Source organism: Corylus avellana, chromosome ca1, assembly GCF_901000735.1.
Source record: "Corylus avellana chromosome ca1, CavTom2PMs-1.0".
In the NCBI taxonomy this organism is placed as follows: domain Eukaryota; kingdom Viridiplantae; phylum Streptophyta; class Magnoliopsida; order Fagales; family Betulaceae; genus Corylus; species Corylus avellana.
This window is the reverse complement of record NC_081541.1, coordinates 29187783-29214868: the sequence shown is the minus strand read 5'-3', so window position 1 is coordinate 29214868 and position 27086 is coordinate 29187783. Positions and strand designations below refer to the sequence as shown.

At 37.4% G+C, this 27086-nt stretch overlaps 1 pseudogene; it reads right to left on the bottom strand.

Moving 5' to 3' along the window:
* Positions 1-17365: 17365 nt before the first annotated feature.
* LOC132169287 (uncharacterized) lies at positions 17366-24269 on the bottom strand (annotated as a pseudogene).
* Positions 24270-27086: the final 2817 nt, after the last annotated feature.

The following is a 27086-nucleotide window of genomic DNA, read 5'->3' as shown; positions in this document are numbered from 1 at the left end:
AAGGTATCAGGTCAAGCAGGTCTTTCCCTAGAGAGGAATTTTCATTTTTGATTTGGTAATTAATTGAAATCCTAAGTTGGAAAACTGGTCTCCCTCTCTAGATTTCCCATAATGGAATTTTCTTTTTAGATTTGGAATTTTAAAGTCTAATGAACCTAGTCTGACAATATGTGGGATCCGCATCCTCTCAAGTCCAAATATTCAGATAATGGTCAAGATTTTTCTAAAGATCTAGAGGCCATAAATATGACATATATCTTATTAATAAAAAAAATAAATAAATATATATATATATATATATTTTAAAAATTAAAAAAAATTAAAAAAATATTAAGGGGTGGTAGGCTACCCCATTGGGGTTGGGGGTGGCTTTAGCCACGGTCTGGGGTGGCTGAAGCCACCCCCATGGCCCTTGGGGGTGGTCCAGGCACCACCAAGGGCCAAATTGGCTGATCCACTCCCAACGGCCATGGGGTGGCCGAAGCTAGGGGTGGACAGATTAACCGGTTACCGATTACCGGCCGTGTACCGGTTTCGACCGAACCGATATTAACCGTAATCGATATACCGATATCCTTATCGGTTAAATTTTTTATACCGGTATGCTTATCGGTTCGGTTAGAAATTTCATATCAGTTAACAGTTTAACCGATATAAACCGTTAAATATTGATGCCAAAACGACGTAGTTTTGGGATTATATATATACCTATGTAACCTTATCTTAAATAGTAACATCCAAATTAGTAAATAGTAACATAAATAGTAAATAGGAAACCAAGTTGACACGTTATTAAATAGTAACATCCAAATTAGTAACATGCAGCACATGTTACTAACATTTAGTAACGTGTTAAGCCTATTGACACGTTACGAATGTGTCGTTACTAATCAGAAGGTTTTTTGTAGTGATACAAATCAAAACCTAAGGAGAAAAAAATAAAGTGTCCAAACCTATGGGAATTTTTAGTATTTAACCCAACAAAGAATTCAACTTATCCAACTTCGTTAAATAGCAGATGGTCATGTGTCCTTATAGCCATGACAGCTACTCATTAGTTTTAATAAAGAGTAGACATCTTTTCCTCCAAGTTTGGGCATGGTCGCTTCCAGACAACACAAGAGAAACAGAAGTTCTTTGGACGGGTCAAGGCATAATAATATCCCCTTGTCAGGTGTTTTGGTCATCAGGTTAATTTAGGCTATGCCATGCAATTTTCTATATGGACAACTATGAGTCTCGTAATTTGTTTCTGTGGTTTGACATGCCGAGGATTTATTTCTTTGGTTTGTCATGTTGAGGTTTTGAACAGTATTTTGTCTAAAGTTTTGTATTGGTAAGGATATTGAGATTTCAAATGATTATTACTGCTTTGAAATTTTGGTTGTCAAAAAATAAATAAATAAAGAGTAAACATCTTTAATTATACGTCCCTGTGGCCGGGTTAGGCCGCGACATTGTATATCAATACTAATGACTAAATTGCATTCATCGTACTTGACCCCAGAATAGTATCCAATGAGAAAATTCCGAATGTTCGTTAAAACGTCAAAGCGGACTAGGATGCTAGTAATCAGCCTCAGCATGACAACTAAATAATGGATTGAAATTTCTTCGTATTTTTTAAAATATGATATTTTTATATTGTAAAATTTGACCTATTCATTTCATTTAACAGTTTAAATAAATGCACAAGTTTGTATATTATTGAGATAATTAATTTTAGTTTTTCAATATATAAAATTTATTTACCTCGGTAACACAAATTTTTGCATTTATTTAAATCGTTAGATGAAATAGATAGTTCATATTTTAGAATATGAGAATCTCATATTTTAAAAAATTGGGTATAGTTCACTTAACAATTGATAGTTTATGAGGTAAATTGTTATTGGAGTGATAATTTAAAATAGACTTTACTCTAAGAAAATATGAGGAAATTCAAATCCTAAGTGATTTAGTATTTTTGCTGATTTACAATAATTAAGATATAAAAGCTGTTGGCTGAATGCTGTTCTCTCATACTGAAGGCTGGTTCTGGTAAGTGGTGATGAATAATTGGTGCATATTCTCAAGCCTTCTTCCTGGTATATGCTTTCACTAAAGCATTATGAATAAGTACAATAAATATGAGCATTCAAAGTCTCATGATCTTTGCTGGCTAATAGGGGTGTTAAGTGAGCAAACTTGAAATCGACTCGTATAAGCTCGGCTTGTATTCGACTCGATTATTAAATGAAATACTTTGTGAACACAAATCATGGCTTGAATATTAAACAAAGCAAATTCTGTTCGAATCGGTTAGGCTCGTGAGCAAGCTCGTATAAGCTTGTGTGTGTGTGTCTATATATATATATATAAAATACATAATTAATTATAAATCTCATAATTATTAAAATCTTAAAATTGCATTTATATTTAAGCGTTAGAAAATGAAAAATTCTAGACCCTTCGTGATCAAAGGGAGAAAGAGAGATCAATCATTAAAAAGACCTCGATTCAATTAGAGCAGACACAAACGAAAGGAAGAAAAATCAAGTAGAAACTATTGAGGGAGATTGCGAAAAATAGAAACTATTGAAGAATCAAACAGACCCAAACACTTTCACTACCTGTCTGGTCAGCGAGGGTGAGAGAGTGGGAAATGAGAGTTCAGGTGGAAGATGTGCTATGACTGGTGAGGGAGATTGAGAGAGAGACGTTAAAAAAATATTTTTTTTGTAGGGGGCGTTGTCCCAATGCAGTCTGAATACAACCTGTTAACTTATCTCATATTGCTAAGAAAACACCAATCCCCAAGTTTGCTTATCTAGAAAAGGATGCATATTCTCTCTCTTTGAAACCAAGTGCCTTACTGTATTGACTCAGGCTCTATACTCAACTAGCCACTCTAAGCAAATGCTCATATGCAAGCTGGCTTCTTAAGCCGTTTAAGAGTACTTGATGTTTAATTTTTTTTTAAAAAAAAAATTAAATTAAATATAAGAGCTCGACTTATTATGAGCTCGAGATCGAGTAAAATTTAAACGAGCCAAACTTGAACATGAAAAGTTCGCTCAAGCTTGACTTGTTTACATCCCTACTAGCTAACTACTGCTAGAGTTACTGCAAACGAGTGTTGTTTAAACATATATAGTTGTTGCTACTCATAAGTGGACACACAAGCCTTCTCCCTGATTTTAATTACCATGTCAAAAAATTTGTACTTAGAGCATCTCAGTTTAGCTACTGAAAAAGTACAACTCATTACTTTAGCTACTGTTTTTTCACTACACACTCCAATAGATCTTCTATTTTACAGTTTACTTCCTTTTAAATATTATTTCTCATTTTTTTTATTATATTTTTTTTCCAACACTCAATCAAAGAGAAAATAAACATATATATGAAATCATTCATTTCATATATTGTTGTGAAATACTGGAAAATTATTATTCTATGCTATTCTCTTGTAAATTCACACACAAAAATTGTGTATATATAGCCATGTATATTGAAGAAGTAATCAACATTAACATTAAACCCCAATTGTGACGAACATCAACATTAAACCTCAATTCACCACAATGTCTACATATATACAAACGTTCACAGCCAATTTAATTTAAAAAAAGTCCCAATTTTTTACAGGAAATTAAACAAAAATTCATCAAAGCTTCAAAACCCAAATCTAGTAAAACCCATGAAATCTGATTTCAACCCTTTGAACCAAAATTTCGTAAAACCCATCATCTTGATCAACCCTTTGAACCAAAATTTCCTAAAACCCATCATCTTCGTTGACCCATTAAACGGAAATTTCTTAAAAAATTTTCACTAATTCAAGAATTTTCTTTCCAGCTTCCTAGAGTTTCAGAGACAAAAGTTTCGAGGAAAAAAAAAATTGGTTGCTGAGAATGAAAGAGAAGAGAGAAGAAGAGAAAGTTGGAGAGAAAGAGAAGAAGAGGAAAAAATATTTTGGATGCTGAGACTGAGAGGTGTTTCGGTGGAGTCTTAACTCTTGAGTCTTGGAGATGAACCCGAGAGAGAAAATGAGGGAGAGAAAGAAAAGTTAAAGAGTAAAATAAGAAATTGAAACAGTTGGAAATGATATTATATTAATATAATTGTAGAGAAAAATGCTATTTTACAAAATGATTGCTGGAAAAAAAAAAAAAGAAAGAAAGATATAATTGCTAAATTTAACTAAAAAGAGGAGTACTACACATATCAAATTTTTTTCCCAAAAATTAGTTCCCAAATTAATAATGTATCACAATCTCATGAGATTTATTATTTTGGGAAATATGTCACCAACTCATGGGATGGTGACATATCATTTGGAAACCAACTTTTAAGAAGAAAATTTAGGATGTGTAACATTTCTCAACTCAAAAACTAGGGGAAAGTCTACATACCCCCTCAAATTAACACCCAATTGACAATGCCACCCCCAAACTTTCAATTGTGACAATGTCCCTCAAACTACCAAATATTGTCAATGTTCTCTCAATGAAGAAACTACTCTTAGTAAAATAAAAACAAAAAATAATAAAACTTCTAAAAAAAACCCTAAAACTAATATACATATATACACCAAAGGTGGCAAATTAAAAAAACAAAAAAAAAAAAATCCTTTGTATAAGAAAAAAATTAAAAAAATTCAATTTTTTTTTTTGTTATAAAAAATGAATTTTTTTTTTTTTTTTTTTGTTTGTCTTACAACTTTTTTAAAATAAAAATTTCTGTTTTAAAAAAATTAACAATTTTTGTTTCAGAAAATAAAAAAATTTCGTTTTCTAGCTAAATTTTTTTTTTTTAAAAAAAATGTTTCTTTTAAATAAAAATTTCAGTTTTAAAAGAAAAATCGTTTAAAAAAATTCTTTTCAAAAAAGTAAATGAAAAATTCCGTTTAACAAATAATTTTTTTTAAAAAAAATCGTTCTTTTTAAATTAAAATTTTTCGTTTATATATATATATATATGGGTATTTTTTTTGTTGAGAAAAATATAGGGGTATTTTTATCTTTTTACTAGCCTTAAGGGGGATATTGACAATGTTTTGGTAGTTTGGGAAGACATTGTCACAATTTAAAGTTTTAGAGGGACGTTGTTACAATTTAAAATTTTAAAGGACATTGTCAATTGAGTAGTAATTTGAGGTTCATGTAGACTTTACCAAAACACTAAGTTACAAGTACCGCCGGAGATCCTCTCAGTTCTCAAAGAGACAACCTCTAAATTCTCGAAGGCCAACAGTACTTACGAAAGTGTGAAAGATTAAAGCGAACGTGCGGCTTAATTAAAGCGAACGTGCGGCTTAATTTCTCACATTCTTGAAGCTGAGCCAACTTAATAATGCGCCTGGCCAGCTATTTCATGTAAGGTGGTGGCCTTCTCCCACCAAAAAAAACTAATCTTTATGCACAAATGTTACAGGAGACCACTTGGGGATGGGGATATATATATATAGCATTACTATATATATATATATATATATATATATCATTACTTTTTGGTTGGAGGACCATGCCATATAAAGGGGTGGAACAAGAGATTTGTGTTTGGGAGAGCAAAATTAAAAAAAAATAGTTTGGGGGTCAAAAATTAAATTTTATAAGAACTTTATAATTTTTTTTTTTTTTAGACCACCTTGGGCCTTGAGAGGTCTAGGGTCTCCCCAAGGCTCAACTTGGTTCTGCCTCTGGCCACATAGACTTTGTTGGGAGGTGGATGAGGGAGTGACAAATAAAATTACACTAATAGATTGCCAAAACGAGTAATGTTATAGGTACGACTTTTATTTCTTAAATGTGATAAGATTTTGAAAATTATCATTGAATAAAAATATAAAAGTATGCTAAATTCAATAATAATTTTAAAAACTATCTCACGTTTAAAAAGATAAAAAGGAAATAAAGTTCTTATGTACAACAGTACACCCCAAAAGAATCCTAAATTGGCTGGGAGAAGGAGACTTGGGCAGCTGAACTCGAAAACCCAGTTAAAAAAAAAAGAATTGACAGTAGGCGCACAATATAATTCAAAAAACAACTCGGAGAGTGAAAAACGTGAGCCAAAAAGAAGTCGCAACATACGCTCGGTCCAAGAGCCATTTGTTTACCTATAGACAACATCAATTAATGAAGTATCAATTATAATACATCTAAAAACAAGAAAAGAAAATCGAAAATATTATTGGAGATGTGCTCCAAACAACATTAGTAAGTTACAAGTAAATTTAATAATGTTAGTCGATTATTTGACTCTTACCTTGGTGAACGCCATTGGCTGTTCAATAAACAAGAACAAAAAATTAATGATAATACTATGGGCTTTGGTTAGTCAACTCAAGAAACTACAGGTAAATTTGTTCAGAAAAAAGATTTTGTGTCAGTATCCAGATGCAGCGCGGAAGTTTCGGTGCAATGTTCAGCGGTTTAACATGACACAAGCTTGAAGATAAATCTGGTTGTCGAAGGTTGAAATATTCAGCAGTTCAGCTGAAGCAATCATCCAATTTTCTAGCATATTTGGAAGATGGAAAAAGATGATGTTTGAAAAATTCTAAACAGATAAATATCACAATTTTATGCGGAATTAACAGATATATATCAAAACAAACATTCACCAAAATATGAACAATCACACACAAAGATTTTGGTGACGAAGAGGAAACCTTTTAGAAACCGATCTAAAAGTAAAACCTCTCCGGGGCAGCCAAACCCAGGAAATCACTATCAAAAGATTATCCAGAGATTACAAACACTAAGAACACTTACAACCCTTTGCAAGACCTTGGCTCTGTAAGATCGACAAGCCTACAACTCGTTTCCTTGCTCACAATCTTCTTCAACGTGATTCTCCTTTACCGGACCCTTCCGATAGACTTCTCAACCGTAGATTTATCAAAGGAATAATTAAAACTCTAAGAGATTCACTTTAACGCTCACCACATATGATCTCTCTTAGCACAGCCTCCGACGAACTCTCTGGGGGTGAAAATTCGTACTCTTTCTTCTATAATGATGTATATATACCCCCGACAAAACCCTAGACCTAATCCACTTAAAATCACGTTTTTGGGCCTAAAACTTACGGGGTGTCCGGACATGTTAATGGGCGGTTCGGACACGGCTTCGCGGAGCAAGATTTTAGTTTCTGGAAATGAGGTCCGGACCCGGGGAATTGCGGTCCGGACCCGACCTGTCCAGTCTTCATCAACAGCTCCGATCGATGGGCGTTTGTGGTCCGATTGAGCTGAAATTTTGTAGGGACATTCATAACACATGAATCTACATTATGAACGGTGGAGATTGGATTCTGAGCATTCTATATCAGTGTTTGAGCCGTGAACAGTAACATCTGCATTTTGGAACTGAATTAAGCCAACACAAGAACTAACAAACTCTCACTTTGGCAATTCAGTGACAAAACCAAAATGTCGAGCCAATCCCATCATCTCCCCATATTTACTCTCCCTTTTTGTCACAGAATGACAAAAGGTCTTCATATTTCCTAAAACACTTCACAAAATACATCAAGGCATATGTGGAACAAGAAGACATAAATAAAACTCATGATAAAAAAATGACGTAGAATGCGTGATTATAAAGAAATATCAGCAAAACTCCCCCTCAATGTATAACTCAATTAACAACAGGAAACTGGAAATGCAAAGCATGTTTCTCCCTCTTAAAAGTTAAATGAACACACATGATAACACATCAATGACTCATGTATTGCACAATGAATATCCAAACATGCTCCAAATATGCAAAATATACATGAGACTAGAAATGGCTAGAAACTCATATTGCTTAACCCAAGCCAAGAAAATGTTTCATTCAACCTATGCTTGTATGGTGTGTGGGTAAGCCATCCAAAGAGAAAAATTTTCAATTTACAAAATGAGAAGAAAGTTTCACCACCATGAGGTTTTGACAAGTATATCAAATCAAAAGTCAAACTTTATCATACTAGGGCCTAGCCACTCTCATCCTATACAATTCTCTTTGTAAAATATTTTGCACAAGTTTGACACAGTGAAATAAATTCTTTTTGGAATATGATCTTTTGATTTTATTTGTTTCACTATTTTGTTTATTTTTCTCTTTGAGAAAGTGTCCTTAAACTTTTGGTGCTTATCACAACAGAGAAAGCAGGAATTTTTAAGCCCTAGGTTCAACTAGCATATGGTCAATTTGAAAAATATGACTAGTCAAAAACCTCATATGGCTACCTAACAGACCTCACAAATAAAGTGAAACAAAACCTCAATTTAAGCTTAAATGTGCACAAAAGATAAAGCGTAGGCAAAATGTACCACATAAGCTCAGGCTTTAGGTAACCACAAAAACAAGTCCATTAACACAAATTTTCATCTCATGCATATTAAGAACATTCCAAGACGTAAGGAATTACATCCATAAAACGTAACATGAGAAATTAATGGACTATCTAGGTGCATAAGACAAAAGAAAGAAAAAGAAACAATCAAAGTAACATATTTTTGTCTTTTTGAAATTTTTCACAAAAGAAATGCACACAAAAGAAAAAACAAATGCAAAACAAAGAAAAATGCAATGCAAAACAAAACAACATGCTTGAATTGAGATTACAACAGGCAAGACATGAATGTCCTTTAGCATTAAACTTTCATCACATCTTATAGGTCCCACTACAAAATAATGATTTGGTTTAATAACTACTTCTAGGTCTTCACAAGACATTACACATTCCTGAACATTTGATTAGCAAGTAGACAAAAATCTTGGTGGTCCGCACACAATATCTCATCTATAAGCTTTTCAAAGATCATGATATATGAATTTCTTGAAAAATCCTTTATGAATATGCCTCAAAACATGAATCTCAAAACAATCATGTATATATTCTTCATACAGAAAGTGTAACAACAAAAACAATGCAGTGCATAAACAATAAAGCAAAAACAAAAAAAAATGCAATGCAAAAAAAAACCAACATGCTCTAGGATATTACAAAATAAGCAAAACAATCAATCCTAGGCATGTTATTCACTCACCTAACTTTAGGTGAGATCACTACCACTCCCCCTCAATGGGTGAATGGTATCATCCTTCCTAACCCACACTTGAGAAATCTTAGGTCTAGACTTATGACTTTGCTCAAACTTATCTAGCCTAGATAGCACTTCTCTCATCATTATGACCAAACCCTCACTTTCTTGCCTAGAATAGGAATTTTCACTTTTATGCTTATGGGATTTCAAATCAAAACACTTTGGTCGAATATGACCAACCTTTCCACAATGATGACAAGTGGGCACAAACCTTTTAGGAGGTAGATTCCTAGGAGGATGGACGACTCTATATTTGGGGTAAGATACATAAGGTTCAATATGAATTTTCTTAACTTTCTTACCTTGTGAGTTCGAGGCAGCTTCTGTTTTTCTTTTCACCACAGAGTCTTCTACTTTTTCTGATTTAACAAATATTATCTCGGAAGTAGAATCATTGTTAGAAGACAAAGCAACATGACAATCAAAACTTAACTCAAATTTATCACAATCAGAATTCTGAGTATGTAACATATTCTCAAGGGAATTGCTAGAGAATTTTTCCAATTGAGCTTCTGACTCTTTTAATTTATTCTCTAACAAATCAACATTAGAACTTAAAACAGAATTTTCAGATTTTAAAGAATCAATTAAAGCATATGATTCAGACAATTTAGTAACAATAGATTCATTCACATGCTTAAGATCTTGAAACTCCTCCAAACAATTTGTGTATTGATGTCTCAAAAGAGTGAATTTTTCTAACAAATTGTTGAAGGAGTTTATAAGATCATATTCCCCTTGAGAAGTATTCATAGCAAACAGGAGTCAACAGATCTCACTCAAGAATTTAATCCAAACTGAGTGAACCCGCTCTGATACCAATTGAAAAATTCTAAACAGATAAATATCACAATTTTATGCGGAATTAACAGATATATATCAAAACAAACATTCACCAAAATATGAACAATCACACACAAAGATTTTGGTGACGAAGAGGAAACCTTTTAGAAACCGATCTAAAAGTAAAACCTCTCCGGGGCAGCCAAACCCAGGAAATCACTATCAAAAGATTATCCAGAGATTACAGACACTAGGAACACTTACAACCCTTTGCAAGACCTTGGCTCTGTAAGATCGACAAGCCTACAACTCGTTTCCTTGCTCACAATCTTCTTCAACGTGATTCTCCTTTACCGGACCCTTCCGATAGACTTCTCAACCGTAGATTTATCAAAGGAATAATTAAAACTCTAAGAGATTCACTTTAACGCTCACCACATATGATCTCTCTTAGCACAGCCTCCGACGAACTCTCTGGGGGTGAAAATTCATACCTCTTTCTTCTATAATGATGTATATATACCCCCGACAAAACCCTAGACCTAATCCACTTAAAATCACGTTTTTGGGCCTAAAACTTACGGGGTGTCCGGACATGTTAATGGGCGGTCCAGACACGGCTTCGCGGAGCAAGATTTAAGTTTCTGGAAATGAGGTCCGGACCCGGGGAATTGCGGTCCGGACCCGACCTGTCCAGTCTTCATCAACAGCTCCGATCGATGGGCGTTTGTGGTCCGATTGAGCTGAAATTTTGTAGGGACATTCATAACACATGAATCTACATTATGAACGGTGGAGATTGGATTCTGAGCATTCTATATCAGTGTTTGAGCTGTAAACAGTAACATCTGCATTTTGGAACTGAATTAAGCCAACACAAGAACTAACAATGTTGTTTCAGCTATGCTTTTCTTAATTATACCACTTTTAATGCGCCCTGTCCTTGCCAGTGGAGATCCTGTCTATACCTTTTGTAACCCAGAGTCCAGAAATTACGCACTCAGCAGCCCATTTGAAAACAATCTAAAGCTCCTTTTTCAGTCATTGCCATCCGGCCCATCCAATACTTCGGCAACAGGTTTCTACAACAACTCTACTGGGGAGGACCCAAAAGTCTATGGTGAAGCACTTTGTAGAGGGGATGTCAATTCGACAGTTTGCCGGGATTGCATAAAGAATGCAAGCCAGGAAATCTTGAATCAGTGCAAAACTGAAGATGCAACGATTTGGTTTGAGCTTTGTCAAGTTCGCTACTCCAGGCAGAATTTCTATTCCTTGATGGTTTATACTGGAAAGTATCCAGACCAGAATTATCTGGAGAAAAATCTTTCAATTAATCCAGTTCGTTTTGATAAGGTATTAACCTACTTAATAGATAACATCTCAAGAGAGGCTGCGTTTGATCCTTCGAAACGCATGTTTGCAACAGGGGAAATTAAATTTTCCAGGAAGGAAACAATTTACGGTCTTGTACAATGTACTAAGGACATCTCTGAAAGTTCCTGTTATAGTTGTCTGGTGCAGGCCTTGGGAGATCTTCATGCATGCTGCCATTCACGCCAAGGTGGAATTATTGTTAGTGCGAATTGTAATGTGAGGTTTCAGCTCTACCAATTCTACAACGCTTCAAGTGTGTTCTTAACCTACCCAAGTTCCAAAGGTAAGGACATAAGAATTTTGCTGATTGATTTCCTTTAAAATAGTGGTCTTGGTGAATCGAAATCTTCTTATGGAAAAGCAGGGCCTAAATTGAAGATTTGGATGGTTGTGGTGATTGCTTGTATCCCAATATCGGTTATAGCAGTTGTTGTTGGGTCTATCAGAGCACAGGTTCTGAATCACCTCAAAATTTTTTTGCGGCTAAATATTTTTCCTCCGGCGCCGCCAGTGTTATTCGGCGAATCCTTCTCTCTGATCTTCACGGTTCTCTATCTTCTCCTCGAGGTTTTCAGCTTATCACTATACCGCTTGAAAGCCAGGAAGACAACCGTCCCAGAGCCGCCTCACACATCCATATCGGAGCCCTCACGCACCCTCACGCGCCGTCCAAAGGTTCGGCAATTCCGCCACTGCCGTCCAGCCACCGGCCGCCACGGTGGTCCGATTGCTTCCTCCAGGTCACCGATCGATAGATCTGCTCCCCAGGATTCCAGAACAGGCCTCAGATCCTCCATACGAGGCTCCACGCGCCGCCACGCGCCCCCAGAAGGTCCGCGCGTCAGATCCATGCGCCAGCGAAAGACTCCTCCGTTCGCGCGTGTAACACACGCGCCATCGCACCCACGTGCCACGCCATTCTTGCCACGTCAGCCCTAATTGCCACGTCAGCATAACCACGTCAGCCCTACGTGCCACGTCAGCCTGTGTGCCACGTCAGTTGTATCAAGTCAGACCCTGCCACGCCAGCGTTGACTTTGACCGTTGACCGTTGACTTTTTGTTGATTTTCAGAGTTGACCAGGTGCTTTCTTACCTATTTTTTCGTCCTGATTTCATATTTGTAGTCTGTTTTTGCATTTGAGCCTTCCAGATGGCACAAAACGAGATTTTTCATCATGTTCAGACTGTATTGGATGGAATAAACTATATGTTGTGGTCTCAATCTATGCGCAGCTTTCTTAAAGGCCGCAAGCTTTGGCTTTATGTCACTGGGGAGATCCAAAAGCCAGTTAAAAAGGATTCTGAGGCAGATGAGGCTTTTACCACTCGTCTTATTGATTGGGATAGCAAACATCATCAAATTCTTACATGGTTCCGTAATACCACTATCCCATCTATTTCTGCACTCTTTGGCAGCTTTGATGAAGCAAAGGGTGCTTGGGATATGCTTGCTTCTCGTTATTCTTCTGTAGATGGTGCTCACGAGTATCAGCTTTTGTTTGAACTTTTCCATCTCAGACAGGAATCTGGTCAGAGTATTAATGATTTTCTTGCCCGCATGCAATTCTTGTGGAACCAAATTGATGTTTCTGATCCTATTTGGAAGGATCCCACTGATGCTCAGATGTATGTTACCCGTAGAGATCAACATCGTCTTCACCAATTTTTGATGGCTTTGCGTGATGATTTTGAGCCTGTTCGTGTGCAACTATTACATCGTTCTCCTCTTCCCACTTTGGACACTGCCATCTTCGAACTTGTCCGTGCCGAGACTAGATCGCAGACTATGCGCTCTCAGCCTAGTCATACAGTGTTGGATGCACCATCCTCTGGCTCCTCGTCATTCCAGCGAGAGTATTATGACAGGTCAGGTACTTCTCGACTCCCTCCTAAGTCTCGCGATAATAATTACTGTCGCTATTGTCGACGTCGAGGGCACACTATTGACAAGTGTTGGCGTAAGGGAAGATCTAATGCACCCACAGCAGCAGTTGCTCATACTGAGAGTGGTTCATCTCCAGCTGCTCCCTCTTCAGTTGCCCCCTCTAGCCACGCATCAGGATCCAGTGTCACCTTATCTGCAGCTGACTTCGAGACAATAGTCAACCAGGTCGTCCTATCTCGTTCTGGTAATGCATCTTCCTCTGTCCTCTCAGTTTTGCCAGGTACCTCTTCCTCTTGGCTCTTTGACTCTGCTTGTTGCAATCACATGACACCTCACCATGTTAAGAATATTACTTGTTATTTACTTCTTTAGGTATTATTAGTCTACTAGGTTTACCTTTTCTTATTCTACTAGGTTTATCTTTCCTTATTCTACTATGTTTACCTTTCCTTAATCTATTAGGTTACTTGCCTCTCTATAAATAGAGGCCTCTGTATTCATTATTATTATCAGAGTCAATACAATGTAGTCCATTGTGTGCTTTCGCTCTCTCGCTCTTCTCTCTCTTTCTTCCGCTTCTAATATATTATCCAATATATTTAACATGGTATCAAAGCCACTTTTCTGTGGCCTCCAATAAACGTCTTTGACGTTTTCCGGCGCCGCCAGTGTTATCTGGCGAATCATTCTTTCTGCTCCTCACGGTTCTCTATCTTTTCCTCGAGGTTTTCAGTGTATCACTATACCGCTTGAAAACCCGGAAGACAACCGTCCCAGAGCCGCCGCACACAGCCCCATAGGAGCTTCCACGCCCCCTCACGCGCCGCCCAAATTTTTGGCAATTCCGCCACTGCACTTCCACCACCAGCGGTCCGATCACTTCTCCAAGGCCACCGATCGATAGCTTTCATCTCGGTGATTCCAGAACAAGTCCCATATCCTCCATACGACGCCGCACGCGCCCCCACGCGCCCCCAGAAGTTCCGCGCGTCAGATCCACGCGCCAGAACACGCCTCCTCCGTTCGCGCGTGTACCACACGCGCCATCGCACACACGTGCCACGCCATCCTTGCCACGTCAGCATAACCATGCCAGCCCTACGTGCCATGTCATCAGTGCCACGTCAGCATGTGTGCCACGTCATCAGTATCAAGTCAGACCTTACCACGTCATTAGTGCCACGTCAGCGTTGACTTTTCAATCGTTGACCGTTGACTTTGACTTTGACCACTGAAAAAAGTTGACTAGGTGTTTCCTACTCAATTTTTCGTCCTGATTTCAAATTTGTGGTCTATTTTGCTTTTGGCATCTCTATATGGCAGAAAACAAGACTCTTCTTCAAATTTAGGCGTTTGTTTTATGCGGTTCAAGTTGGGTTATGCTTGTTCAATTCGGTTTTATAGCCTGTTCTTTGGCGCAATTAAATCCGGTTCATTCTTCTTGCGGATGGCACTCTCGGGTCAGACCAATCTTTCCTTAGGTCCATGGGTTTTCGGGCCAAAGAAGCCCCTTTCAACCGGCCCACTTATGCCTTGTCAAATGCCGCCATCACCGGTCACTGATTTGCCTCTTCAACCGGCCCTTTTTCTCCCTACTTAGCTCAGCCGGCTAGGCGAGACGGTCTACTAGTTAGATGGGCCAGACTTTAGTTTAGCCGACAAGGCGAGACGGTCCAAGGGTTTCAGGCATGATTAGCCTATTCAACCGGCCCTGCTTATCTCAGCCGACCAGGCGAGACGGTCTACTAGTCAGACTTTAGTTCAGCCGACAAGGCGAGACGGTCCAAGGGACATGATTAGCCTCTTCAATCGGGCCTACTTATCTCAGCCGACTAGGCGAGACGGTCCAAGGGTTTCCATGATTAGCCTCTTCAATCGGGCCTACTTATCTCAGCCGACTAGGCGAGACGGTCCAAGGGTTTCAGACATGATTAGCCTCTTCAACCGGCCCTACTTATCTCAGCCGACCAGGCGAGACGGTCTACTAGCTAAAATTTTTGGGTCAGACTTTAGCTCAGCCGATCAGGCGAGACAGTCCAAGGGTTACGGGCCAAACAAGCCCCTTTTAACTGAACCTACTTTTCTCAGCCGACCAGGCAGAATCCACGGGTCTCTAACAACTTTTATGGCGTTACTTCGGCAATTGTTTCGGCACAAGCAGCTTTTTCGGCGAATTCCTTTTTCTTTCCCTTTTCGTTTATCCAAACTCAAGTTTACACATTGAGTTTGAGGGGGGATGTTAAGAATATTACTTGTTATTTACTATTAGTCTACTAGGTTTACCTTTTCTTATTCTACTAGGTTTACCTTTCCTTATTCTACTAGGTTTACCTTTCCTTAGTCTATTAGGTTACTAGCCTCTCTATAAATAGAGGTCTCTGTATTCATTATTATTATAAGACTCAATACAATGTAGTCCTATATGCTTCCGCTCTCTCTCTCTATTCTCTCTCTCTTTCTTCCGCTTCTAATATATTATCCAATATATTTAACAGTGTCATATCAGCAAAAACGTGTGGTATTTGTCTATATTTCATGTCATCATGCCACATTGGCAATTTATGTATAATTATTACAATTTTTTTTTTTAAAAAAAAAAAAAAAATCAGGAAGTTTTGGGACAATTTGATGAGATTTGTGGGTGGGTGCAAGGGAAACGGCAAGAAAGATTCATTTTTGATGTCAACGGTTTCATTGTTTCAATTTGTAGACATGGAGGTGGCCCCTTTTTTTGACCCCGCAAGCAGTCATGGAGCTGACTGAACCGGTGCTACTGGACCGAATCATTAAAACCCCATTAAACATACCCTTAGGATTTAGGAGTAATGCTATTTTAAACATTTTGCATATAAGATAAGAGTAATGCTATTTAGTATATACGATTATCATATAACTACGATAACATGACAGTTAAAATCAGCCTTTGGATCAACACGGGCTCGTTAAAAAGATAGTTAAGGGCCAATTTTTACTACCATGTTGTCCTAGTGTATAGGAGTCTACAAAGTAGCATTTCTCAAAAGATAATTCTAACAATAAATTTTGTAAATTTGTGAGATTTAGGTGCTTGTCAAATGAGGATTAAGGGTACATTTGGTAAGCGGAATGACTTTTTCATTAGAAAAAAAGTAATAGCCTTTATTAAGAATGAAGGACGACGGAATAAAATAGCATTGGTGTTAAAGTATACATATACTCTTAACACTTGAAATAGTCATGCACATGGCCCATAATGGAATGACTATACCTTAAAATGAGGAATAGCTATTTCTCTCAATTATTCTAAGACTAATTCATTCCATCTTCTTTTATTTTCAATAAAAACTATATATATATATTTTTCTAATGGAATAGCTATTCTGCATACCAAACGTAACCTAAGCATTATCTCTCAAGGCCTATATCTCATCATGGACATGTCTTTTCCAAACCCTCGCACTTATGTTTTAGGGTTTTCTTGTAAGAGGATTATTAGATCATTCTCAGCAGCTTATTTGCCATTTTTTTTTTTATATATATATTTAAGGATCCAAACTACTTTTTGCTTTCTTATGTCAAAATACACTACAATAGCTTCCCTTAATCATTCTCTATATCATTAAAATATTTATTTTTTTAATTTTATATATATATATATATGAGAGGAGAGATGAGAGAGAAATGTGAAACATGAGATGAGAGAGGAGAGAGGAGAGATTTTTTTTTTTTAATAATCATAAGGATTGCAATAGTAGAACCCAAAACATTGGGTTCTATTGTAGCAATCTTAATGTTTAAAGTTCATTTAGGAAGTCTGTTGTGCGACCTTTTTTGCGATTTTTTTTTTACATATTTCCTAAACTTAGGAAACAGACTCTCTTATAAGGAGTTGCTGGGAATGCTCTTAGCAATGTCACCAAATTTTACTCATCAAAATAACTAAAAGTATACTTTTCTCAATTTTAAATAACTAAAACATGGTTTTGGTGAGATTGCAACTGGTGCTCGGTCTGTTGTACTGGTTTTGGTAACACCTCCGTAATATATGTCTCCCAACTCACCAATTGCACTGGTCTGTTGTAGTTTAGAGTTTAGACCTCTAATGATTGGTGTAACTTCCAAGTCACCGAATCCCCAAACAGATAGCAGGCAATCTCCTATTTGCTTCCAAAATTTGCCGGACAACAAATTGCAGGATCTCTATACTTAACCTAAAATGACACCCAATTCATCAACAAATAAGCTCCAAAATTGAGTCTAACTTATAGTTGGAGTCCGCGTGCCCGCCTTCAAGAACACCATATTAACCGAAACAACCTCGCCCTCAGCTTTTAAACCTGCCTTCACCAAATCCAACTGCGAAGCTCGAAACCTCCTCACACTCTCAATGCTTTTCAACAGATTCTCCATAGCAGAATTGTCATACAACCTCGACCCATGGCCTGGCTGCCCAGTAGCCTTATCACCAGCCACCACGGACCCCTTTCCGCATAAAACGCCTTGTACTTCTCACTAATCAAAGCCAACCCTGTTCCCAAAATTACACAAATACCTTAAAACAGAGTACAACAAATTACCTTAAACAATACTAAATAGTGCCAAAAATCAGTTACCTTCGTCAAGTAAAATGCTCACATTCAAACTCTTGAAAACATCGGAATCCACGAACTTCTCGGCACCATCGTGGCCGCCAATCTCCTCGTCCGGCACAAAGGACAGGTAGACAGAGCGAAGGGGCTGGAACCCAGAAGCCTTCAACTTGCGAATGGCCTCGAGGTACTGTATGCCAACGCACTTCATGTCCTGGGACCCTCTGGCGTAGATGTTGCCGTGCTGGTCGAGGTGGGCACTGAAGGGATGGTGCGACCACTTGTCGAGCTCGGCGGCAACAACGTCGGTGTGGGAGTTGAGAAGGATTGTGGGGAGGCTGGGATCGGAGCCGGGCCATTTGAGGAGGATCAGAGGTTTGCCCTCCACGAACTCCAGGGTCTGCGCCTCGAGCGCGATGGACTTGGCTTGGGAGAGGATGAAATCGGCCGATTCAGCGTACTGTTGATTTGGAGGTACTGTTGGAATCTTGATATAATTGACGACGACGATGATGATGATGATGGGTCTGCTTCAGCTATTGCTGTTAATGATGATGATGAGAGGAACAATAATAGTAGAGAAATGAAGTAGAGGATAGTTCTGCAACTGAGCTCCATTGGCTCTTTTGCTCTGTTTTCTCTGTTTCAGTGAAGGAGGATGAGACGTATGACTTTCTAGGTGACGCTTAAGAACACTATCCAAGAATAAAACTAAAAAAACTGAACATATTTAAAAAGAAAAAAGAAAAAAGCTAAACAACATTTTTTAGAGAATATTCGAAGAATTGATTCGATTACTCGAAATGTAAAATCTTATAATTAATTATTATTATTATTATTATTATTTTTAAGTTCATTTAACCATCTCAAACTATCACCCAAGGACAATCTACCCCTCAAATTATCAATTACGACAATTTATCCCATAAACTATCAAAACAATGATAATGTACCCTCCAATACTAGCAAAATAATGAAATTTTCACTCTAAAATTTTTAATAAGACAAAAATACCCTTAAATTTTGAAATAAATAAATAAATTTTAATATTTTTGTTTTTATTTTAGTAAAGGTAATTTTATCATTTTGTTAAAATCGAGGCTACATTATCATTATTTTGGTAATTTGGGGGGTAAATTGTCGCAATTGATAGTTTGATGGTAGATTATCATTGGGGTAGTAGTTTTAGGGGATTAAGTGAACTTTACCTTCTTTTTTTTTTTTTTTTTTTCATCATTCAATGTAAGGGAAGAGAAAGAGAAGCGTTTAATTATTTAAATATAATGATGGACTTCTTTTTTTTTTTTTTTTTGAAGGAATATATAGATATTCATTGATTCAAAAAGATCCAAAGAAGATCACACAGGAAGAAGAGATTGCTCCCTTCTTACAATGTCACCAATACTTGATGGGGTATTCCCCAACCAAGTAGAGAAAATGACATGGGTGGTAGCCAATTTTGCAAGCACATGCGCAGCATTATTGGCGTCCCTCAAAACATGTAAAAATCTAGCATTCTCTACACCACGTAGCTCTAATTTTATACCTTCTATGAATTGTCCATAGCTACTAAAACACAGCCCTTTTGAGTCAATCGTCTTGATAACTTGCATGGCATCACCTTCGAAGAGAACGTTATCAAAACTCATTTCTTTGCTAAAGAGGACGGCATGCAAAGCAGCCATGGATTCTGCTGTAATGGGATCTGTTATAGCTTCATGGGTTATACTGCGTGCAGCCAAAAATTTTCCCGTCGAGTCCCTTGCAATGAGACCCAGCCCAACTCTCTTTTCCTTCACATTCACCGCCGCATCCCAGTTCATCTTCACCATGTTTGCTGGTGGGGGTTGCCACTTAACAATGGCCCGTTCCAAGTCATGGTTCCTTTGCGCTGAGTTGCCCTCATTCACCCGATGGTACTCATCCAAAGCACATTGTGCCTCACGAAGGAGCTGGTTGGGATGGAGGAAAGGATCTCCATGTACCACAGCATTCCTTCGCAGCCAAATGCGTCGAGTAGTAACAGCAAAAAGCTCCATTTCAGTCCTATCACAGCGCTCCAACAAATTCCCAAAGATATCAGAGAAACTGCCACTCATTCCGCCAGCTTTTTGTAATTTTGGCGGACCACTACTCCATACATCTGATGTCGACAGGCAGCTCCACAAAATATGTTCTACTGTCTCATTTTCAGCTTCACAAATAAGGCACAAAGGACTTTTAACGACACCTTTTTTAAAAAGATTAAACTTTGTAGGGAGCAGATTATTAAGGGCTCTCCATAGAAACATTTTGACCACATTTGGAACCGACAAATTCCAGCATTCGTTCCATGCAAAACTCTTCGTTGTTTTTGATCCCCTACTTCGCCTATTTGCCATTGATTCCATCTCAAGATGGTAAGCACTCCGGACAGAGAAGGTGCCATTTTTTGTACATCGCCAAATAAGTCTATCTTTTGTTTTTACCGGACTAATAGGTATACTTTTAATCACCTGTGCTTCCTCCTCAAAGAAAATTTCTGACACAAGTTCGACCTTCCATTTTCGTGTTTCTGGATCAATAAGGTCCGATACCCGGGCTTGCCTCCCCAAACTTGTTGGCGGTGATTGGGCCATAAAAGTAGTAGGTTTCGGAATCCATCTATCCCCCCACACTCGGATTTCATCTCCCTCCCTAATCCTCCACATCAGGCCATTTTGGAGAACCGGTTGTGCAGCCATGAAGCTTCTCCAGACGAAAGATGGACGATTCCCCAAGTTTGCTTCCAAAATAGAGCTAGAAGGATAATATTTGGCTTTGAGAATTTTACTTGCCAAAGAATCCGGACTTTGCAGCAACCTCCATATTTGTTTTGCAAGAAGGGCCTTATTGAAGACCCCTAAGTCGCGAAAACCCAAACCTCCATTTGCTTTGAATACTCCCATTTTTTCCCAACTCATCCAGTGTATTCTAGAGGTGTTCTCCTTATGACCCCACCAAAATCGTTGCATCATGCCTTGTATTTCCTTGCACAAACCAAAGGGGAGTTGAAAAACGCTCATGCAATATGTTGGTATTGCCTGTGCCACTGCCTTTATTAGGATCTCCTTTCCAGCTTGCGACAAGAACTTTATTTTCTAGTTGTTAAGGCAATTCCACACTCTATCCTTAATGCATGTAAAAGCCAGCGTCCGTGACTTACCAACAAGAGTTGGAAGTCCCAAATACTTATCATAACTTTGGGTGGCTTGGAGACCCGATTGTTGGGAGATCTTAATCCGCTTCTCCGGGCTAGTATTGCGGCTGAAAAAAATGCCGGTCTTCTCCTTATTAAGCATCTGTCCCGAGGCAGCTTCATATTTTTCAAGAAGCTTTGTTAATCTTCTCCATTCAACCGAATTCGCCTTGCAGAAAATCAGGCTGTCGTCTGCAAAGAAAAGGTGACTCAACCTAGGGCCGTTTTTGGAAGTGGGCACCCCGGTTAAAACCCCCTTCCTTTCCGCTTGGGTCAAAAGAGAGCTAAGTACTTCCGCACACAGCAGGAACAAATATGGGGATAGCGGGTCGCCCTGTCGTAGTCCCCATGAGGGTCTGATACTACCCGCAGGTTGTCCATTCACCAAGACAGCGTAAGATACGGAGCACACACATTCCATAATCAGATTTACCCATACTTCCGGGAACTCCATTTTTCGCATGACGGCTTCTAAGAATCCCCACTCCACTCTGTCGTAAGCCTTGCTCATATCTAGCTTTACCCCCATGTAACCCACCTTACTCCACATTCTAGTATGCATGGAATGAAGCGTTTCATATGCTGTCACAATATTATCAGAAATCAATCCCCACCTTGAGTCGGTTCGCCAATACCTTGGAGATGATTTTGTATATCACATTGCAGAGGCTAATAGGCCTGAAATCAGAGACACAACTAGGATCTATCTTTTTTGGTATTAGTGCAATATGCGTAACATTTATGTTCGCCTCCATTTTATAACCATTAAAAAAATGAAGAGCTGCATTACATACCTCTGGGCCAACCGTAGCCCAATTTTGTTGATAAAACCCCGCCGTAAAGCCATCTGGACCCGGGGCTTTGAGAGGTCCCATCTGCATTAGAGCTTTATGCACCTCCTCCTCCGAAAAGTTTGCCACCAACTGTTGTTTCATTTCATCTGTGAGTCTACCTTCAACTGCTGCTAAGCACTCCTCTACATTTTGGGGGACAGTTGTAGTGAATAATTTCTGGTAGTAGGTGACAAAAGCATTCTCCATAGCTGCCTGGGTTGCACACAACCGTCCCTCACAGTCAAGAATTTTCTCGATATTGTTTCGACGTTGGCGTTGGTTTGCACATGCATGAAAATATTTTGTATTACGATCTCCATCACGCAACCAGTCTTCTTTTGCACGTTGACGCCATTTAAGTTCTTCTTGTTCCATAAGCACATTCATTTCTTCTTTTAAAGCCCTCTCGGCTTGCGCATTGTTGGCGTTTGCTTGATGGACTTCTTTATGGAATCTCATTCTCAGCCAAATCATAAAGAAAAATCGTCGGCTAACAATTTACCGGACCAAAAATTGCATCAACACATTGTATGGCTTAATCTAAGGAAGGCAATTACTGATTAAAACCGATCAATTTCAATAAACAATCTAAATTGAAGGAATTAGGTTTAGCTGACAAATAAAAACCAATTATATACTCAAACATTTGGCTCTTAACGTGAGTATTAGTCACATGGTGGCTGTTCTTATCCATCTAGCCACATGTCACACATATTACCTACCCCCTCATATATGTCACAAGTATTTACTACGATAAACATTTAAATATTATTTAAACATTAAAAAAAAAGAATTATTTAAACATTATCTTAACATATGGCAGCTCAGCTCTTTATTTTTAAAATTATGACAAAACTCACAAAAAAACGCTATTTAACAAGCTTTCAACTAAATGTTAAATTTAACTCATATCAGCGATGCTCTCCCAATCCAAAGAGCTCAAAAGTGAAAGTCATTTGATTTTAAATATTATGATTAAATACTTTATTAGTACTTGAGTTTACAAATTTTTATTTTTTCTCATTTAGGGTTTAAATCCTACCATAAATGAATGGTACATGACTTACGGAAAAAAAACAATTCAGTACTTCCGTCACACGTGTCATCACATAGAAATGACATGTGTTCTAAAATTAAAAATAATTGAAAAAAATAAATAAATAAACCTTCAAAAACAAAAATTGAAAAATTAATGGGGTGGCCTACCACCCTATTTTGGCCAATGGGGGTGGCCCGCCACTCCCATTTTGGTCATTGGGAGTGGCCGAAGCCGGCATAGGGGTGGCCAAAGCCACCCCTTTTGGCCATTGCCACCCCCAATGGCCAAAATGGGGGTGGTGGCGGTGACCCTCACTGGCTAAAATGAGGTGACCAGTCACTTCACAAATTTTTCAATTTTTATTTTAGGTTTAGTTTTTTTTTTTTTCAAGCCACGTGGCATTCTGTTAATTTGGGCAAACGAAACCTAACGAAAGTACTAAATTAGTCTTTTCCCGTAAGTCAAGTAACATTTATGAAAGGATTTGAACCTCAAGTGAGAAAAAACATAAAAATTTACAAAACTAGGTACTAATAACGTATTTAACCCTAAATATTATTTGGTTCACTTGGCACAAGACATTTCGTTGTTTTCGCATTTCTTTCAAATTGAAGAATGAAAAAATTGACCGAAATAAAAAAATACATATGAAATATCTCTTCATACTTGAAAAGTAGCGTACAACCATTCTCACTTTTCTAATTTGATTGAATTTTTGAACTTGTATTCTTCTTTTTCTCCCTAATTTGGAAGGGATGGAAATTTCCTCCAACCACAGCTCTAGTTAAGAAATTTTGTGACCATTGTTATTGTAGGATGACGTGGTATCAATTAATTTAATACTCGATCTTAATGCTCTTGATTAATGGATCAAGATTCTTTAATATTTTTAAAGATATTACTTTTAAATAATAATTAAAATTTGAATAAAAAAAATAGAGTAGAATATATCGTTTAAAGTGATTTAACCATAAAAATGGCCTATTATGGAACAAAAATATCAAAAAAAAAAAAAAAAAATCAAATCTCAATTAAGGGAAGGGGAGAGACCTTGGGTTTCCCTGATCCAACCACTGCCTGACACGTAGGCCGAAAGGCACCGCTTGAAACAAAATAACAGGTAGGCCCAAATTTGCCTCGCCAGATTGCGCTGCTCTTTTTGTTTCCTTTCTGAGTCCTACTCCCCTCGCACCAGAAATTACAAAATCTCCTCCTTCTCTTTCTTCTTGTTCTTCTTCTTCTTCGTCTGCTTCTTCGTCTTCTTCTTCAATGGAGGAAGTTGGGTGTGCAACGGAGGGAGGCCGATTCAAAATGGAGAAGTTATTGAGAAACCTGTCGAAGAAGCTTGCGCTGTGGTTCACGCGGACCTTCAAGCCCATCATGACTCACGACGAGCTGGAGCCTATCATGGCCGCACTGGGCTTCGTGGGCCTTCCTCCCTCCAGCAACGTCGCCCTTCCCTGGAAGGAGTACGCCTACCCCGCCGGAGGTTGGCGGAGCAACCCCGACGCGCCGCCGCCACGTCCCAGGCTGCCTTACCCGAGGATCGACGGCCTCCACGTCTACACCTACCAGGCCTTCCTCGACTCCCTCAACTTCTACCTCCACTTGCCTGACATCTCCGATCTCTTCCACATCAGGTGCCGGTACTCCTCTTTCAAATATCAAATACGGCAGTCGTACAGCTATTATGTTTTCTTTTATTATTGTGTTTCTTCACTGTACGACTCCCATCCATTTTGTCCTAAACAAATTTAAAAATTAAAAAAAGCTAAAATATCTTTTCGATTTTATAAATTCTGTGATAATGAATTTTTAAATTTTAAATTAATCGGTATTTTCTTTTCTAAAGTGTGTGTTGTTTAAGCATATTGAATTATATGAGACAATGTTATATTATATAGGACTATATTTAAATAGAGATAATATTAATGAGTAGAAAACAAGTAAACTTAGAATAACTAAAAAAAGGGAATAAACCCTAGATGGAAACATAATATTAGAAAACACAAAATATTTTAATAGTAACAAAATTAATGATAGGGTTGTATATCATCCTCTTTTCCGCCTCCGCATCCGCCTTCTGTGGAGGGCGGATTTGAGTAATAGTCTATTTGTAACCACCCATATGTGACGAGAAAGGCCGAAGGGGTCCTAAAGGAATTTTAGGAGCAACGAAAAAAAGGCACATTCATGAGACATCCCACCCCTTATTTTACATATTCATTTTTATCATTCTATTCAAATATTATTTTTCAAGAATTTATTTATTTATTTATTTTACTATAATAGCTATTGGATTTTACATTCTTGATTAGTTAAAATAACTTTGAAGTAGCCGGGTTGGGATGTTGTAACATTTGTTTCTCCTTTTCGTAGGGGTGTTCAAACGGGGCAGTTATAACCATCCCGTCAACCACTAACCACTTATAACCGCTAATTGTTTTGGTAGGTGGTTATAAAAAACTGTTAACTGCTTAGGTGGTTGCGGTTAGCAATTTTAAGGGTGGGAAAAAATGATTAATAACCGCTAACCGCCTATATATATATATATATATATGCCAAGCCTTATTCAAGAACATTGCCTAGTAAAAAAAAAAAGCATGTTATTTTCATCTTTTTGGAAACACTTCGGCTAAATACGTTTAAAATTAGCCCAAAAAATAGGTTCAGTAATAGCCCAAAACACTTAAATAGCCCAAAAGCACATATAAAAATATTGGTTTGAATAACCACTAACCGCCTAACGGTTGCGGTTACGGTTACTAAAAATCAATATCGCCTAAGGCGGTTGCGGTTAGCGGTTATAGCTTATAACCGTTTTTTTTTTTTTGGTATAACATGAAATTTGTTATTTTATTTTTAAAGTTAGTGTATGGGCATGTTTGTTAATGTGATTTGGGATTTGATATATATATAAATTGTTTTGTAGAAGAGTTGTGCATTTGCCTTAACAATTTTCATATGTATATATTTCAAAATTTGGAACAGGGGAATGCCATTACATCAAATACATGATCGAAGGAGGAAGTGGCGCGAAATAGCAGACGTTGTCTACATATTTGTTTACAGAGAAGGAACACTAGATCAAGCGGCATACAATCTATATCACTCTGATGAGAACGGCGGTGATAGCAGCACCTCCATCGTCATTCGAAATAAGGGCAACAATACCCCACCCACCTCCATTGTCTCTTTAAAAGATATAGTATGAATTATTATTGTTATTGGGGTTGAAAAAATACAAGCAAAACAACAATTTATTTATTTATTATTATTATTTTTTTAACAGATTTGGGGAAATTGTCTCAAATTTTTTAAATTTTGTCCTCGACGAGATTTTAATTTTGACAATTCAAGTTTTGGCTTCGAGACAAATAACTTCTTTTGTCACATTTCTCATCTTGCTTTTAACGGAAGATTTGTCAACTGTCATATTGTCTGTCTAACAAAAACGTGTCGGTATTTGTCTATATTCCTATCATCATGCCACATTGGCAATTTATGTATAATTATTACTATTTAAAAAAAAAAAAAAAAATTCAGGAAGTTTTGTGACAATTTGATGAGATTTGTGGGTGGGTGCAAGAGAAACGGCAAGAAAGATTCATTTTTGATGTCAATGGTTTCATTGTTTCAATTTGTTTGTAGACATGTAGGTGGCCCCCACAAGCAGTCATGGAGCTGACTGAACCGACGCTACTGGACCGAATCATTAAAACCCCATTAAATATACCCTTAGGATTTAGGGTTTTTATTTTTTATTTTTTTAAAGTAGGATTTAGGGTTTTAGAGCTCTGGCTCATTGGACTTTCCTGATGTATCTTTTTTGGGCTATAAGTAAATATTTTCATTAAAGAACATTTTTTCTTTTTTAATTTTAACTCTTTACTTTTTTAAAATATTTACATTTTAGTCATTCACTCTTACTATTTAATTTAAAATATTTTTTATTTATCTCTTTTCATTATTTCCAAAGAAAAAGAAAGAAAAGAGCTAACAAGGTTTTTTTTTTTTTTTTTTTAATAATATAATTATGCATTATTGAGCTACAATGCTCCACTTAACAAATCCTATAGCTATTTTGGTTAGCTCATGGTAAATGCTCTAAAAATCTTTTTGGAATTGCATATGAAAAATAAAGTTTTTATCCATAAAAAAAAAAAAAAAGAAAAAAAGTAATTTAAGCTTCCTTCAAAACACAATTTGAGTTTTCCTAAAGCAAAAAGGTTAAAAAAAGTTTTTTTAAAGTTTTTTTTACCAAATATGTTCATTTTGAGACAATTTTCACAAATTTCTA